Here is a 19,297-nt window from a genome sequence, read left to right on the forward strand (position 1 = left end):
TGCCTGATGATGGAGCGATAAATCGACCTGCAACATTCAAACCTATCTGCAGGGATGCTGTTATGAATCAGACAGTGATTCCCATTCTCCAACAATATTTCCAGTTCACTCAGTGATAGTTCTTTCAGATGTTGCAAGTTATCTACAGGATCTTCCGTATTTTCCAGTACCTACACTGCAATATGGGAAAAAATTTAAGAACCCTGCAATCTAACAGCAGGTCTCAGCACAGGGATTTTAACTCCAAATGCTTCCCTAACATTACATTTTGTTTAGACAAAATGCATGCGACCTATTTGAGACATATAAATTTCTGATCTGAATCATCAAATGAAATATATGGTACTCAAGAGTCCTATTAAAGTTGGGCTTATGCTAATATCACAAAAAAGTAGGATACAGGGTACTTACTTATCCAGATGGGAACAAATATTCAAAAGAAAGCACTTCTCCTTTTGAACAAAGACATTAAATCAGGTGGCTAAATAAATAGGAGGTAAATAAGCATATCACATAACTTTAACACCAGAATGTTATGCTATGTGAAAAAAGCAGCACCATGAGTAGCCTTTTTTATCTTTCTAAAATAAGCCCTATTATTTTCTCCATATTTTTGTACTGCCTGATATTAGCAGGAGCAGGATATAAGGATAAACAACCAACCTGCATCTGAAACCAGACAAGAACAGACTTGGCCCTCCAAGCCCATAACAACTCCCTGAAGAGCCCAGGAGGAAGAGAAGATGCAGGGCTGGTAGAGCAGACTGGAGTGGAAGAAAGAGCTCGAGCACCAGCTTCCCACTAAGGGACTGTCTTCATCAACTGCAGTCCAACAAAATCCTTCAAAATCATTAAATCTGTGGTTTAATAAAACCTCAGCTTTTCAGAAAAACTTGAGAGATGTGACTGACTTACTAACTCAATGTACTATAATTTCTGAATGGCTGTTTCAAAGACTGCCATTAAAATGAAGTGCTAGATCCAAAACTATTTTGCATGAAGGACCATTTCAATGCCCAGCAGCTTAGAATTCATAGTTTAATTACATTACTCCAGCTTCAGTCACAACAAATCACTTAAAGACACAAAAGTCTGATCCTTCAGTCATCATCAGAAGTTAAAAATCAATCATTTTGTTCAGGTTCTAATACAAACAGCTAGTCTCTTTCTGACAGCTAAGCAGAGAAGAAAAGAGCAATTCCCCTCTCCTTTATCCCTTCCCTGTCTTCATTATGCAGGGAAAGTTTCCACAGCATCAGGAAGTACTTTTGAAATTGCTGTGGAGGTTTCGCATTATGGCCAATGACTGGAGGCGGGATTAAAGAAGGGGAAAAAGAAAAAGAAAGAGGAGTGCAAATAATCCCTGAAGCTTCTTTTCTGCTCCCTCCCACAAAGAGAAAAAGGAGCCTGTTCATTTAACACCAGCTAGGCATAATATCTCTTGCACCATCATCCTCGCGGCTGCCTTGCTGAATCACGGCTTGCACAGGGAATTGGAAAGACATGGGGAATTTTCCTTTTTTCCAGAGCCTGCCAGGAGTCTATAATAGTGGCAAAGCGGACGTCAGGTTCATGTTTCTCAGACAACACAATAGGGAGGTGTTTTGGGGGTTTCTTTAGCTTGGTTGAAAGACATTTACTAAAATGGTTAAACTAACTTTGAGCAACCCCCTAAGGTATGCTGAATCATGAAGAAAGAGGACAGAAGCAACAAAGGTAACATATGGCAGATGGGAATAATAGGGATGAAGGGAAAGGGCTTCACTTTCATATTTGCCAGTGAAGATAATGCCAGTAATAATAATGTATTCAAGCACATCAGCAACTCCCGCACAACCACTGATTGTGCTACATTTAATTACAAGAGCTAGAAAGTAATGGAATGAACCACAGAGACAAGCTGTGAAGCTGCAAACAATACTTAACTATGGCAGATTCATTCCCACCACAGGACAGTGCTGCAACCATTATACTCACAAAAAAGGAGCCACAAAAACAGCTAAAAGCTTTTCTCCCAACAGTTCTGCTGATTACTCCACAAAATACACTCACAGGTACCAGCACTATAAACGATAAGGCTCAGAATCTCAGTCCTCATCTCCAGTATATGACACTACTCTCAACAGCTGTTCCCTCCTTTTGACAAAGGTTTCTTGCCCTGCACTGATGCAGAAATGGAAATGCTCTCTTCATCCTCAGCAGCCTGAGCCACCACCATAACATGAACTGCAGCAGCTGAAGAGCAAACGCATCCTCTCCTCTGCTGCAGAGGCAGCAGCAAGTGACATCTCAAAAATCACTCACCACCACCACTGGGAAACCCGAAGCCAGGTTGCTCAGAAGTGCAACACTTCTCTTTCCACCTCTGCCCAGTGAGGCTGAGGCAAGACAAGCACAGGGAAGCTCCTTGTACAGCTTAACCCATCCTCTTCCTCTCAGCCTCTGAAGAGACCTGCAGAGATTCATTTCTACCACAATGTTCTAGGAGTCAGTTCTGTTGCTCATTAGCTTTCTTTGTTTTGGGGAAGAAAAGGGTCCTATAGCCTATGACATGCCAAGGTCACAGAAGACAGACATCAGTTCCTGCTACTGTCACTAGTGGGAAAACACCCAGAAACATAACCCTGACAGCGAGTAAAAGCTGGAAAGTGAGAATTTGGCAGCATTTTCAGAAATGTTGATGAACACACACTGCTTCAGCATATTAGTTTGGATGCTCTGGCTTTGATTTGGGGGGGGTTCCCTCAATTCCCCCCGTGTGAGCACAAAGCTGGGCTGTTTCCTGAAGAACTTCCTAAGTACAGCTCTTGTGGTGTTCTGGCTCTCTCACCCTCCCTCGTGATCAGTATCACGGCTGACAGGCACTCCCATCCCAGCTGAAGCAGAGCGCTTGTTCAGCAGCAGGCTCTGTCACCGAGGCCCCTCTCCACCACAGCACTAATATTTAGCTCCTCTGACTTCTAAAAACGGACAAACATTTCTCCTCTCAAATTTGTTTTCAGAATGACTAAAGGAAAATAAAACGAAATTGAAGACAATCATTTTCCTATCTGCTATAGTGCACAGTCACAGTTTTCATCAAGCACTTGAACAGATGGAGTTTTAAATATGCATTATACATGCATACACATCAGTCTTGCAGTGCAGTACTGTAAGGCCCTAAGCAGAGGTAAGAAGATGGTACCATCTGTCAAATGCAACAGACTGTGTAGAAAGTTCTTATATCATAAGTTGAATTTGTCTTCTTAAGATGTTGAAATAAATGTATTTGAGGAGTTGAGGCTGCATCTATATATCACTGCTTGGGATCTGATGCACAAGTAAATTGGACTACTGCTTGGAAAACAGAACAAAACAAAGCCAACCCCCCACCACACACACACACACACACACACACACAAAAATCAAGCTCAGAGCTGTTTGATAACACATACATACATTCCTACTCCTGGCACACATCCTGGGGCTTTACACCGCCACTTAAGCTACAGATCTCTGAGGAGCCAGAAATAAGTCAGTGAAATAAATCTAATCCTCTGTGTGTATATATCCTGACAGGAGGCTCACAGAGCTGCAAACTGAACTCAGTTCTGCTTACTCCAGGTAAAAATTACTCAACTCATTTACTGCCAGCAATATAACACAGAAAGAGGAACACGCGCATCAAATTTAAGCCTATTTTGCAGGGCTGACCAAAAAGCAGAAGTAACAGATTTCAGGCTAACGCATTAAGAAACATAACCACCTGGCTTTTGAAACCATAATACTTGATGCGCCCTTGCGGCTGCAGGACCTTATTGGGACACTATGTCTACTGCTGCAAGGAGAACTGCAGATCATTTGGGCCACAGACAGAGACAGCAGACACAGTGCTTGAAACCAACACAACCTGGAGAATAGAAAGCTGTGGAGAGACGTGGGAGCAGCTTCCAGTGCCTAAAGGGGCTACAAGAAATCTGGAGAGAGACTTTTGACAAAGGCAAGCAGCAACAGGAAAAGGGAAAATGGCTTTAAGCTGAAAGAAGCAAGATTTGGATTAAATATTAAAGAAGAATTGTTTACTGTGAGGGTGGTGAGGCACTGGCACAGGTTGCTCAGAGAAGCTGCGGCTGCCCCATCCCTGGCAGTGTTCAAGGCCAGGTTGGACAGGGCTTGGAGCAAACCTGGTCTAGTGGAAGGTGTCCCTGCCCGTGACAGGGGTTGGAACTGGATGAGTTTTAAGGTCTTGCTTCCAACACAAACCATTCTATCATTCTATGATTCTAAACCCATTTGTTGTCTGACAGAAGGAATGGAAGGAAAGAACAGATTGAAAGTGAAAAAAGTCCTGATGATAAGTGCACTTCCCTGTCCCTGCTCTATGAGAGGCCACAAGGGTCGAGTAAAGTGAGTTATCCTCACAGCAATCTGCATGCTTGTGGCTGTCATTTGCTGTCTTCCTGTAGAGCCTTATAGGGTGCTTACTGGCAACATTTGTCACACACAAAGAGCAGCATCCGGGACAGCCAGGTCCAGAGCAGAAGAAAATAGCAAAGTAGATGTGTCTCACAAACAAATCCCACGGCAGAAGTCAAGTGCACAGAAGCACAGAGTAATTAAGAAACAATACAATAACAGAGCTAGCATGCGATGCTCCAAGAAAAGACCCATGTAACAAGACAGATTAAAGATGGTCACATCCTACTCTTGGTTTATATTATAATAATCCTTGTTGAAAGTGTCTGGAGGGTTGGAACTAGATGATCTTGATGTTCTTTCCAACCCTAACTATTCTATGATTCCCAGTACGTTGACCCCAAGACTTCACTGGTTTTAGCAGCTGGCTTATTCTCAGCCACTCCACACCACCACCTTTTAATTCCTGAAAAAAACACCTTTATTGGAGGAGATGAGACTTTATGCTTCATTAGACATAGGAGATTCATTAGATATAAGGAAGTTCTTTACTGTGAGGGTGCTGAGGCACTGGAACAGGTTGTCCAAAGAAGTGATAAATGCGCCATCCCTGGCAGTGTTCAAGGCCAAGTTGGAGCTAGCCTTGGGCAGCATGGTCTAGTGTATGGTGTCCCTGCCCATGGCAGGGGGGTTGGAACTAGATGATCTTAAGGTCCTTTCCAACCCTAACTATTCTATGATTATTCTGAAAATGAGGACAAACACATACACCGTGCAGTTTTTAAGATCAGAGGGCTGCTCATTTCACCAGATACTCCCTTTTCTCGGCTCAAGCAGGTTTTGGAGCCCAAAAGCAGAATAAAACGTCTCCACGGGTATTTTTCTTTCCCCCTTTCTCCCACCCCATACCTTTTTTTTTTTCACTGAGGCTCCTGTTGAGCAATAGATTTCCTGTGATTAGCTCACTTAGTACTGATTATAGCTCACTTCCTCCCAGGGATTAGCTGAAAGCAGCTTTCTGACAAGTTTTTATTCAGATGGAGCTACCTAGCCACAGCTCACTTCCTGCACTAACAGCACGTTAATTCAGCAGCTCATCAACTTGAAATCATTTCACCACTGCACAAAAATTCACTGAACCAGTAAATCTCAGACTGTCTTCTCCATGACAAGCAAAACAAATCCTTTTGGGATATTTTGGTTTCCAACTTAAAAGCATTTGGATCCATGATATTTATTTAATTGGATCCAAAAAGGAGTGTTCTGGAACAGTTTGAGACTACCTTTAGAGGCTGAAAATACTTATCTCATCATTTTAACTCAGAAAAATTGTGCACAAAAAAAACAATCCAGCAGTGGCAGACAAAGAATTACTTTCTCACAGACTTGGCAAATGCAGTCACGTATCTTCTGCCTGCCAAGAGAGGACTTGTGCAAAAGCAGGAACAAGAGCAACCTTGATAATGGCCACTAAGAGCCAGGAGGATAATCTGTTCCACCTACAGTTATTAAAAACACGTGCAGATGCTGTAACGCAACACGCAGCTCTCAAAGCCTCCCCACCTCTAAGAAGGCAGGCACCAAACTCCACTGGACTTGCTGCAACGTCTCTTTCCAGCTTTAGTGGGTCTGAAAGTGTTCAGTCAACGCCAAACCACACGCTTGCAAAAACGAACAGTTATTTTTATTTAACTTTCCTTTATGGGGAAGGGAGAGGAAATTAGACTAACCTAAGATACTCCAAATAAGTATGGTTCTCTCTCATTTACAAGCACAAACCAGATACCCCCTTCAAATGATGCAGTTGAGAAAATAGCTGAAAAATAGAAATAAAAATTTCTGAGCCTGTCAAACATTAATTTTTTGTTAGGATTTACAAAGGGGTGCACATTAAGCAACTGCTCAGTAAGGCCAACCCACTGACGGAGCCAATAAATGGCCAGCATCTTTTTTTTTCCCCAAGATTAATAGCCATAAGCACCAATATACCTCCTTCAATGAGCAAGGTTACAACCATGAAGTTTATCAACAAGTCTTTTCTTGCTGTCTTCCCTTTACTGCGACATGTGACAGAGACAAGGCATAATACTCCCAGTCTAATGACAGTGTAGAACCTCAGTCTCTTGCAGAATCAGACTGGGTGACACATAGAACATATCCAGCTGATTTCTTTCCACTTTGCCTTTTCCTGACCCCTCAATTTCCTTGTGATTTTTGCTGAGTCACACAACAGAAGGGAAAACACAGCACAGAAAAATCACACAAATACACGGGAAAACACAGTACAGAGAAAAATATCTGTCATCTAATAGACAAGTGAAGAAGAGTAAAAAGCAGAAAGCAAACTATCTTTTGTTCAGAAGGAATAGTCTCTCCACAACTGTAATGAGGTGTGCTTACCATGAACCAAGTTACAGAAGACAAATATCATATTCATGGGGTATTTGAAAAGGTTACTAAGGCTTCTAAAGAAAAATATTCTTTGAAAACATTGCCAAAGTGCATTACAACCTAAAGCCACTATTTACTTCTTAAGGCACTTAGCAGATGAGCAAAGTCTTGCACTGAAAACAAACAACCAGTCTGTGAAAATGTCTCTTTCAAAATAAAACCCAATCCCAGTCATCTTCTAAGTCTAAGAAGTGACCAGTGCTGGACATCACCTTCTCATCTCATAGACAGCCAACACAACCAAGTGTATTTCAGCCATAACTTCTTCACCACCCAATGACGACAGCTAAGTCATCCTCACTCCGCAGTACAAGCACGATAAAGTACAATTTTCATACCATCACTGATGAAGACAAGTGAAGCAGATTGCACTGTTAAGACGCTGGCAGCCTTCCAAACTGGAAGAGCAGATTCACAAAGCTGGTATACATACAGAAAAAAAAAAAACCCAAGCAAACCAGCAATAACAGAAACCTTGGTAAGGTGGTTTTTTACTCCCAGATTTTCAATTTTTGACCTTTTTAACTCTGCATGTGTGTGTTTAATTTCTTAATTATCAGCTACATTTTGTGACTGAAGATGACATCAACAGGGAAAAATAAGAAAAGACAGACTAAAGACAAGCTGTGCAAGAGTTTTGGTAAAAGCCCATTAGTGCACAGAAAACTTCAGCAAATTAATGATACTTCACTGTATACTGTGGCCATCTCCGAGTCTTGTGATGCATCTCCACTTTCTCCCTTTAAACCACGCATAGCAATCAACTCCCACCCAAAGCATCATTTCTGCTTCACAAAATGAATTGGGCACTTCTGAACTGTGGTGGTGTATCTTATCACCACTGAACCAGAAATCTCTTCGCTGCTTTATAACCTCTGAAACAGCTCAAACACTGGCAACAGTACCAGATGGGCCTCAGAAGTGATTTCCCAGCTACCCTTATTTCCCACTTTCCAAGTTTGCCAGGAAAACTCACTCGGCAAGGCTACAATGTCATTATCACCAGCTGATTACAGCAACACACAAAAATTCAAGGCCAGGTTGTAGGGGCTTGGGGCAACCTGCTCTAATGGAAGGTGTCCCTGCCTGTGGCAGGCGGCTAGAACTGGATGAGCTTTAAGTCCCTTCCAGCTCAAACCAATCTGTGATTCTATGAAATGAGGCAGACTGCTGAGCTGAGAGCCATGGACATCCGTTTCACCTTGCTCCAAGAGGCAGCCCTCTTGCAGTAGAGTGGAGGAGGAATTAAACCAAGAAGGACCCATTTCCACCCTCTGCCGCAGGGTTGGGTTAGTTACCGCCTACCAGCTGAATTCAGGCCACACTTCATTTTATACAGCCCACAGCCACAGTTTTCCTTCAACGAACTATTGTGCAATGCTGCATAATGATAACATGTACTCAAAGGTGTTTGAAAAAGCCTATTCAACCTTCAACAAGGAAATTACTTACCCCTCCTCTACCTACCTAAAAACCTGAGTCAACTAAAGACAGACAAGACAGCCTGCAGCATGCACATCACATGCAAATCCATGATTCAAGGTGTTTGTGCTTACTCATATTTCACTAACTAGAAGATACTTTTCAGCCTTTATTTTCATGAGCTGAGGTTTTACAAAGATCAAAGGAGAATGGGGAAAAGGGCAAGTAGGGAAAGTTTACAAGAAGAAAAAGAAAATGAAGTCTGCATCTCATTGCTGAGATTCTCTCTTAATTAAAGCTGGCATTTACAGACAGGGAGGGATCACACATTCCAGAGCAGAAGTTATTTGAATAAAGGCTACCCCACACAAGGTACCTATATAGCTTGGTGCACTTACTTCTAACAGCATTCACAGCTGTTTAACCTACACAATCACCACCCAGCAGAGCAATGCTAATGATGAAAAACTGTTCAGGCTACTGGCACTATGGAGAGATCAGCAGTAACTTTAATAGAAAGCAAAAGGCATTTTTTAACCTCTGGAAATACTATAGGCAACAGCAAGACAAAGGCCGTAGCTTACCCATCCAGAGTAAAGATGCAGGGCTAACTGGAAAGAGAAGAAACAACACACATTGTATACCAGGATAGCAGAAAAAGGAAGAATCCAAGAGTAACGGATCCATCCATTCCTCATCATACTGGTAGAGCTGTCAAATGTCAGCTACAGAAAAAATGAATACTTAGTGAAAGGACAAAGGGAAAAGGAGAGAAAAATAGCTCCTCCCTCCAGAAAAACTATCTTTTTCATATGCACACAGAATAGAGCCCTTTGTTTCTCTCCAGTGGCTGGCCAACACTTGCTTCAACTGCACTTAACGCTAGCAGATAGTGGTAACCTCAGCTTAGCTCAACAGCCCTGCAGGCCAAATCCTCAGTTTACTGCAGCGCTGTCAGACAGCACTAGCCTGGCACAGAACGCCACAATGGGAAATTCTGCCTCTTCCAAGTCACTTTTCCCAGCCACATTGTGCACCAGTGGACATCAGTACAGCATGCGGCTGCTGCCTGGATGGTCACAACCACTTGGAACAGTTTACCAGTGAACAGATCCAAGCTCAAGCCGCTTACCTCTTCATACCCATGCTGAACACAAATTCAGCCAGAAAGAGCAAAGTCTATAAGCGTGGCAACAGCTCGCTCAAAAACCAACCGAAAACCATGCAGAAAATTAGAGATAATTTCTCCTGGTAGAATTATATTCCATTTGTGCCATGTGACACAAGTACAATGACTTCTTCAAATACTCAAACTCCTACATGAGAAGAATTCCCTGCAGCACCCCAATTCTGCACCAGGCAAGTTCACACAAAAACTCACCCATGAAATGAAAGCTTCTATCCACAAGGTCCTCATTAACATGACTACCACTCCAACAAAAAATTGAAGCTATTTACTGTAATAGAAATAAGAGATATCCCACTTATCTGAGGGTCTCTAATTCCATTTCAAGGGATGAATGATAATCATCTATGGAAAAAAAGAAACCCACAGAAGGAAGGAATCACTCATGCTGTGCTATCAACACAAAAACTGAAGATCTGCATTACAGCACTACATTAATCTTCAGCACTAGCTGAGCCTTAAATCATAGAAAATGAAAGATGTATCAGTAAAACATTACTCTGTGATAATCTACTCCTTCATCTGGAGCTACTGCAAAACCACATAACTGCAGACAGCAGCTGAAGCAAGTCATCCCACCTCCAAAAAGTCATTTAAGAGAGTCCTTACACTGAAGCAGATATCCACTGAGACTGCAGTCAGAACCTTGGGCGAGACACAGACAGCCTGATTCAGCACAACAATTTTGTACCTACCAAGGCCTCCTCTTTTTAATTTACCATACTATTAGCTAATACCAGTGAGTCTGAAAGTATGAACATAACACTTTTTTTTTTTTGCAACAAATGAGCATGGAAAACTTACAAATTCTGTGATTATGAAAATTCAAAACTAATAAAAATAAAAATAAAAAAAATAGTTTCCTCTCATAAAATTTCATGTAGCTATGGAAAAGGTTGACCTCAATATAATACCTTTAGAAATGGTCAACTTTCCATGAGTTTTTCATCTAAGGGAAAATTTTCTCAGATCCTTTCAATTCTGTTAAGAAAACAGGAAGCAAATTTCAGTAAGCCATTTCAATAGAGTAAAATAGAGATAAGGATTTCTATTAAACTTGGCAACAAAGAGACAGCCCACAAAATATCCCTTTGAGCAGTCACTTGCCATCACACTGGTCACTGGAAAATGGCCTATCATCCACCACTGACCAGGTATGTATGAGCACATGGGCAGCAAATGTGAAGCCCAGGAGAAAGCATTGATATTCAGTACCTCATTTAGCAAATTAAAAACATAAACAAGAGAAAGGGACAATTAAGACCTCAAACATTGAGGTTGACTGACAAGTTATTTGACAAAATGACAAAGACTTTAAGGGTTAGGAAGAGAAAGCTCTTTCAGCAGCATAGGAAACACAATCATTAATCAGTGACATGGAACAAGAGTTATATCTGTTTTCAATCTTGACCAAGATCCTTGAAACAAAGAGATTTCTCCAGTTAAGATGCAATCTTAAATTTAGAAAGCTGGCATCTCATTGCAGCCCATAGGCTTTGAAAGAATAAGGAAGTAAAGTACAACCATCACCCATCACTTCACCAAATAAGACCTGAGAGAAAAGTACTGCCAAAGTACCAGAGCTCCAAGCTCTAGTAGTATTGCTGTGGATGTGTTATCATTTAGGTTTATCAGGTGCCTTAACTTCTTCTATGAGTAATACTCAATCCAGTTTTACCAAGCATGAGTACGTTTGTTTGTGCTGCAAAAAGACTGTAAGACTGTCCATCATGTACACAACAAGCCAAGGAGAATGAGAATTATGCCTCTCAGAAGTAAAATATTTTACAAGGCAATAATTATTAATAAATAAGAAGATTAAAGATATCACAGCCACTCACTAGAACACACAGCCCTGCTTGTGAAGAGAGCATCCAAACCAGCCATACTGAAATATTCTGCATTTTTATTTTCCATTTCCAACAGCTACCTGGAAAAATAATCTACATAAAAAAATCTCAACACTGACCCAGTCTTAAAAAAACCCCAAAACACAAAACCAGTACTCTACCACATATACAAAATCTAGTCTATATAAAATAGGTCTAGAAGGGCTAGAAAGAAAAAGTGGCATTCACAAAAGCAACGAGTCACAGCACTGCCAAGACATACTTGGTTCCTGTGAAATAATCCTCATCTCATTGCTCTGCCATTTACTTTGCAACATGCCAGCAACAAAAATCAGGAGGAGTTACTTGCATCAATTTCCTGAGTGTGGCTGTCAAGGCCCTCTTTACCACTAAGAATTAATTTGTAAGCTTGGTCATTAATATAAGAGTCTTAGCATGTTCACACCAGATTAAAATTAACTGTTCCTGTTGCTAAACATGTGTGAAAACCCTGAACTTGACTTGCATCCTTGAGCAGAAAAAGCAAGACAACAGCATAAAAGACTAAGTATTTCACACTTTGTGATGCTCTCCCAACTCTGAAAAATCACACATTTCACATAACTCATGTTTGTAATAGTGACAGCAAGTATTTCATACATGGAGGGGGGAACATTAGGAACCTATTTTCTATGCAATAGAAAATGATGCTAGGATTTTGTGACGAGATGTACAAATAAACACCCATTTGTTCACTTTTGTGTTTGATCTGAAGTAACATTCCCAAAAGCTCAGAAACATACAAGAAAGGTACAAAGCCAAACATGCAGCTTTCCAGCTACTACAAACTGGGCCGTTAGTGTCAGATCACTGAGCAGAATTTTCAAGTCATGTTTAACATTAGTGATTCCTTTCCCATCAATTTAATTCCCTAACCCAGATCACCACACTCAGGGATGCAGCAGTGCCAGCTTATCAGAATGGGTAGAAACAACTGGTTTAGGGCTGGGGAGAACAATACCCTCTCCTTTCCCCCTCTAACCCAAACGGCTGTTCTCACATTTACCTTGGTGTCAAATCAAGCAGCACCCCTATTTCTGGTCTAAATTCATTGCAGTCAAATGGCCTTAATGTCAAGCACTCAGCTTACTTAACACTAGTATAAACCACTAAATATCTCATGAGCAATCAGCCTGTTGACCTAACATAAGCAAACACAGTGCAACAGCCACCCGAGATCATGCAGGAAGTCAACCAGGTTCAGAAGAAGATTCAACTAAGATCCAGATGTTTTGAAGTTGCCCAAGCTGAGCACTAACCCCATTGCTACATTCCGTATTCCTAAACTACACAACCTGCAAAACTAAAATCACATCCTCCATGCCACATGCGCATTTAGAATAACGTTTCCATGGCCAAAAAGAGCACTTAGAGACGTGTGCTGAGACCCTGCACGGATGACTGTTCTCACCACTTGGCCCCTTCTCCAGTACCTTCAGGGAGTGTTTGCGATTAGTGTTTTACGCAGCCCGGATCTAGGCTGTCAGACGGATGTGACCTGCCTGTAGCAAGAGAGGGAGATCCTTTCCATGACCTTCTAACTTCCAAAGAGGCCCTTTTCAGCAGCACCTGGAATTGGGCCAGAAATTGTTTTTCCTCAATTCTGATGTGCTGAATCCTGGCAAAAAGGTCAAAAATATTTAATTCATTGTTTTATAAATTCCTGATCTGTCAAACAGTTTAAAACAGAATTAAAAGCTGAAAGACACTTTTTTCTCCTTTTACCTTTTCAGCAATGCTTTGGAATTTTAAAAGTTGTTCACTTTAAAGCATTAATATAACTTAATTATTTTTTTTTTACATCCTAAAGCAGATAATACACAAACTGAAGTGTATTTCCAGTTCAATCCCTTCCAATGAGCTATTCCCACAGGAAACTGCCCAGCCGGCTTCTCTCTGAAGCCCAAATTCCAGAAGAACCCTTTAAATGAGGATAGCCCTTTTGCAGTAGACAGGCAGGTCCAAAAGAGATACCTGTTAGCTAACACAGTTCTAGAAGGATTGTAAATAAAGAATACAACTTGGAGTGTAAAGTATTACATTTGTTTCTAAAATAAACCTCATGCTGTTGGATAAAAGTCTAACTTCGCTCCTTAGAGAAGCAAGGGGAAAGCCTACATATGCTGACAGTTACGCACTCCTGCGGGTACACAGTGAGTCAAATATCCAGCACCCAAACAGGAAGCAGAAAACTTGAAAGGAAAAAGAAAGAAAAAAGGTTGACTTGGAAACTTTTTAGTGTTTTTCCATTCCTTAATGCACCTGCCAGCTGCTCCCATTCTGGTTCACATTATATTAAATCCCTTTCTTGACACAGTACACCACTTCTAAATCACACTCACCACTGCCCTAACACATTAGTTCTTTCCTACAGCTGCTTTTCTTTGAAATGAAACTACAGAATTAGAAAGAATTAAACCTGTCTTATAGAAATAACTCCTTTAGAGATAGCAAATGATTTTTGCTAATTGGCAGAGAGAACAGCCCTGACCAAAGAGTCAAATATATACAGTTGTTGGCAAGAGGTAAACACGTGTCTTCCAGGACAACATGAAGTATTTCAGTAGCAAACTCATGTTTTTTAAGCATTCAACTTTGTGCAAACTTGTTATTGCCAGAGCTACACCAACACCAAGGCTGGGCTTAACTTTGGGAAACAACGACCTATCTATTATATGAAGCACCCAAGATTTTCCAGGAGTCTTAAAAATATTATATTTCCCTAATAAGGTGTGTTCAATTAAAACAATTCTAAGCACCAGTACATTATTAGCAGCTGAAGCGAAGATTTTTTAAGAGCATTTTGAAATTCATGAACATGTTAGATACATCCATTTGACAAAATAAAATAAAAAGAAATAAAAAGAAGCATCAGCAATTTCTGAAGTGTTTTAATATACCATAACCTCAGCCTTTCAAAAGCATGAGGAACTCCTTTTGAATTCATAGATAGTGTTTAATTACCCAAAACTTAACAGCACAAATAAAACTCATGTCAATTTTAAGGCATGTTCCTAACATGTACATCTCTGCCTGACCTGCTGCGTGAGACACTCTCAGAGCCTGATTAATCCCCATTCCCAGCTGAGAAAATAGAAAGAAGCTGAGAAAATAGTATGATCAACTTAAAAAAACCTTGGCAAGTCAGATACAGAATTGAGACCAAATCCAGTGCTTCCAGCTCTTAGTGACAGACACCATCCACTTAATCAGTCAAAATAACAAGCACTAATGTGCATATTGTCCAATTGAAGTAAGTCACAACTTCAGGTAAAATCATGCTCTGAAATCTGGCAAACCTTGAGTGGTGAAGTAAGGCTTGAAGACTTGCATTAAGAGAGAGCTCAGTCTACAACTTGCAACCTGGGCCCCAGCTAGGCAGGTCAGAAGGAAATCTCTTATTCTCACCTGAAAACACCTACTGCCTTTTACCACCTGCATTTAAATACAAATAAGAGCTTTCTAAAATCTTACAAGATCACAACCTCAAGACACCATAATTCCTAACAGCAAAGCACAGTAAGAATCCTCAGGTCTTCTGGGAACGCTGCAGTGTTTCCTTTGCTAAAAGGCCTTCAAAATCAGTGCCTTGCCTAAGGGTTTCTTGCCCTTTGCCACAAGGCAAGTACCCTGGACTCCTTTCCTCTTCCCACCTACTACCTATCACCCTCCTGCACAAGCATGGCTGCCCCCACACTACACCAAGAGTTCAGAGCTTCCCTCTTGCTCACACACGCTTGTGCACCCCTTCCACTCTGTTCTTGCTATACCAGCAAGTTGGAGAAAACACTTGATTTTTGCCTAACAAAGTCCGGCAAATACTGAAAGCTCGCAGAAGATGCAGCCTCCTCCATGGTCAAACTGACCTTGCCAAGAGGCAGAATCAACACAGCACCCAGTCAAGCACTGCATTAAGAGGACTGCATCGTTTCTGAGAATGGATCTAGTAGCTCAGCCTGGTACTCAAGTGCTGGGTGCCATTAGCTACCTTTAGCAGCACTGCACATAGCAAGTGGTAACCTCAGCGTTTATCACATTAAAACTTAACTGAAAATGTACTGTTACTACCACAGCAGGTACAGAAACCTCCCCAAGACAACATTCTGCAATCACAAAGCTCTCTCCAAGTTTTGAGCTAGACAGACAAATTTGATTTAGATTTAAGGAAGGAGGTGCCTTCTTGGAAAACTAAATATTGAGCTTGATGCAGCCTTTCTGAATCTCACCCCAAGTCCAAGAGAGTGCCCCTGGTTTCACAAGAACAGAGCAGAACTGATCATGGCAACTACATTTCTAGAAAAGGAAGGGAAAGCTCCACAACCACCTTCTTCTGGCAACTCAGATGCCCTTTCCCAACTGTCAGCACAAATACATTAGGATGCATGCTAATATATGGTGCCTGGCTGCTGCAGACCTTTCCTTCCCCTTGCTCACCCCATCACCTTGCCTCTGCTACCTATCCTTGGATGTTTTGGTGAGTCAACTCACTTTCAAAGCTTTCTGCCTTCATCCCAATTTCTGACCTCAGGACTTGCATCTCTGCTTGTGTTATCACTGGGCCTGGCCATCTAGAACAGTGTCTCTGTAACGAAGGGGTTGTTTTCAGAACAAATAGCTTTTTCTTTCTTGTAACTGTCACACAGACATGTCAATAGATGTGTGTGTTGTAAGAAACAAGAATATACTCGCACAAAACTCACAGGGAGGCTTCCAGTGCCTTAGAAACCTCCTAATGCAGAAAACGGATAAAATGTAAAAGAAAAAAAAAAAACACATAGTAAAGGAGAAAAAAAAACCAACCAAGAAATGACCAAAACCCAACCAACAACCAAAACCAAACGACTGATACAAGGACTCTGAAGCAGAAGTATCTTTTGTTAATAAAACACACAGACCTAGATTCGGATCCCCATGGCTTTTCACATCACCACAAGAACAAAAATCTGCAGCGTCAATACCCTTAACACTTATTCTGAAGTTGTTGAGAAACCAAAGGTGCTTGAGTAATTTTTTTTCTTAAACACAACTGAAAGGCTGAGTTAAACAACACAAGTACACATGAGTTTTTAAAAGGATACATTTTAAAACAAGCACAGGATGTGACCTACCATATACAGGCAAAGCGTTCACCCAGCCACTCCAGCATCCATCCCAGAGAGGGAACACAAGCAAGTGCCTCAGGAAAGAAGCTCCCCAACAGTTGGCCAAAGGTCCAACATCTAACTTTGTGCAAGCTTCATCCCAGTAAATCAGCCTGTGACACGCTGCCATGCTTGTCACACACCTCAGATCCACCAAAATACATTGCATGGTGTTAAAAGTGCAAGATACATCCACAAAAAGCGTTATTCCCCATTTAATAGCCTATCAGTTTTGTTGTAACAACTATGTCAGCACATCCAACTTCAACAACACAGATTTGTTACTTGTTCTCAAGCATTTCTGTTCCGGCCTCAAGAACTGAAATATCCAATCAGTGAACTTTAGCGTAAGGCTTTCCTTCCTCTAAAATATTACTCAGCCAATTTTTTTAAATGCTATTATTTTAAAAGATTATGCTCAAAAACTCATAACACAAAGGCTTCGCCTTTTTACATTTCTATGTTGCTTCTCTTTCAGCCCATTAGTCTGTAAGAATGAAATCACTGATTCATCAGTTCTCTAGTAACATTAAAACTGCAACAGCCCATTTGGCTACACACGGGTATTTCTTAGCCTGCCTCCGCAGTATCTCTGCAAGTTAAATCACCTCCATCTCCTAAATGAAGGAGCTAGTCCCCATTTTTTTTATGGGGGTACCATTCCTGAGAACACATTGTGAGGACACTCCATACTGCAAGGTGGGTCCTCGACTTCCACAAGAGCAGCTCCCTTTTTTCAAGTATAAAAAAAGACAAAACAAGAGAAAGATGGAAATAAGTAAAATTAAAAACCCCACAAAATGCTGTGTTTCAATTGCACCTAACATTGCTATTATTGCAAGACCTCCAAAATAACGAATATTAAAATACTGCAGTATCTGGACTGTCTTCACTCATCGTAAGGCAGCAGTGAACCAACCGGTTTGTTTTGGCTACAGGCAAATTGCGAGACTGCTCCTTGAAAGCCAGCTGGTGAACTCTCTGCTCCCAAACAAACCTTTGGGCAGCTGCTCCCACGTACCAGGCTAAAATCAACTTTATTTGATTTCAGCTGCTCCCCGAAGAGCCTCTCATTAAACAACTAAACCATCCAGCATGGCTTTGACTGAATAAATACCAAAAGCAGTAACAAAAATAAAGCAGAAAACACAGGGAGGAGAAAAAAACCCAAGCATTGGTTTGTAACTTTGTAACTGGCACGAAAAGACGTGGGCTAATGGCAATGCAGGTACCAGAGCAAAGACAAGCGATCCATCCAACAACCTGCAGTGCCCGCATCGCCTGCACTCGCTGCACGGGACGGGCAGGGCTCTGCACTCCGCTTCGCTACTTAAACACCACATTTCTTTCCGTAAGGACTTGTAACAGCAATACCCGAACCGCTGCTTCCCCTCCGGGACTAACGAGGTTTTAATCAGCCCCCCAAGCACGAACAGCCCCCCCAGGCGGCAAGTCCCCTCGGGGCGGGCTCCCGGAGGCGGGGGGCCGAGGCGGGGCCCACTACGGTCTGCAGGAAGCCGGGGCCGATCTCCGGTCCCGCACCACCGCGCTGCTGAAGCCAGACCAGGCGAGGCGCTCTCGGCCCGGCCGCCCTCGGTGCCTGGCGCGGCAGGGACAGCGGCCCCGCGCTGCCGGAAGCGCCGTGAAGCGGGAGCGGGGCGGGGGGGGTTGAGAAGCCGCCGCCCCGAGTTCGCCGCCCGCCTCAGGCCCAGCCCGACGGGCTCCACAAAGGACGGAAGGCGCGGCCGGCAGGTGGGAGCGGACTCACCGGGCTGGGGCGGCGCCTGCCGCCTCGGAGGACGGACGGGCTGAGCGGGGCGCGGCCGCCACTCGGCGCCTCTGCAATGGCGGCGGCGTCGGGACCCACCGAGGCGGCAGCGGCGGCGGCAGGAGCCGGAGGGGAAGCGGAACCGCCGCGCGTGGCCACAGCCCGCTAGGGCGGGCGGGGGCGGGGCGACGCTCAGGTGACTACAACTCCCGGCGGGCGCCGCGCCTGCGCCGGAAGCGGGTGTCCGCGGCGGGGTCCTGCCGCTCCGCCTCTCCGCTGAGGGACGGGCGCAGGAGGGGCTGCGGCGTCAGTGCTCGGGGCCTGCTTCCGCCTTCAGACGCCGAAGGCACAGCAGGGCTGTTTTGGGGCACGTCGTTAGGCTTTACATACATGACTTCTTTTCTGGTGGGCTATAGCCAGCTGCAGGGCAGAAACCCACCAGACTAGAAAAACAGAAGCAGAGCACTTGTAAACTGGTTCTTCCTCATGCTTTGCTTCTATCTTCTGGCATTTAAATTTGAGATTATTAACTCAGTGCTTCATTTTGTGAGAGGAAAACTGGTTTGGCACAGCACAATGGTTTCATCTGTGTGTCAGTGGCTCCTTGAGGTCTGCCCCGGCTTACTGAGCGAACAGGGCTGGTGGCAGCAGAGTTACTGCAATGGTCACAGAAAACTCACCTCTACAGACCTGCCTTATTTCAGCCCCATTCTTTCAGGAACAGTACTCCAGAGTGACCCTGCTCTAAGCTGGTATAGACTGCTTTGGTCTGCTTCCTACTACAGGCAAAGCCATCATCTTCACTTCTCTTTGCATGTTGCTATGTTACTTTCCGATTCTGACTCAATGCCATAGTTGATCTTCCCAGGATCAAGCTTTTGCTAATTCATCTCTGCATGTATCTCTCAACAAACCACAGCAGGTTTCTGAACTTCACACTTCCCTCAGCTCCACTTCCCTTCCCTGTAAGGTCTCCCTACCTCTTGCTGCTTCAACCTTGTACCCCTAAACTCGGTCAGCTGCCACTACAAACCACTCTCAGAAT

At 42.9% G+C, this 19,297-nt stretch overlaps 1 protein-coding gene across 1 annotated transcript in view; it reads right to left on the bottom strand.

Moving 5' to 3' along the window:
* The window catches only part of PAK2 (p21 (RAC1) activated kinase 2), a 43,691-nt gene extending 25,271 nt beyond the window's left edge, over nt 1–18,420 (bottom strand). Inside the window, exon 1 of the mRNA XM_080622698.1 lies at nt 18,253–18,420. The gene's annotated coding sequence lies outside the window, so the exon portion shown is untranslated. The remainder of the gene's footprint in view (nt 1–18,252) is intronic.
* Between the last annotated feature and the right edge of the window lie 877 nt (nt 18,421–19,297).

This window comes from Psittacula echo, assembly GCF_963264785.1.
Source record: "Psittacula echo genome assembly, chromosome: 7".
Taxonomy (NCBI): Eukaryota; Metazoa; Chordata; class Aves; order Psittaciformes; family Psittacidae; genus Psittacula; species Psittacula echo.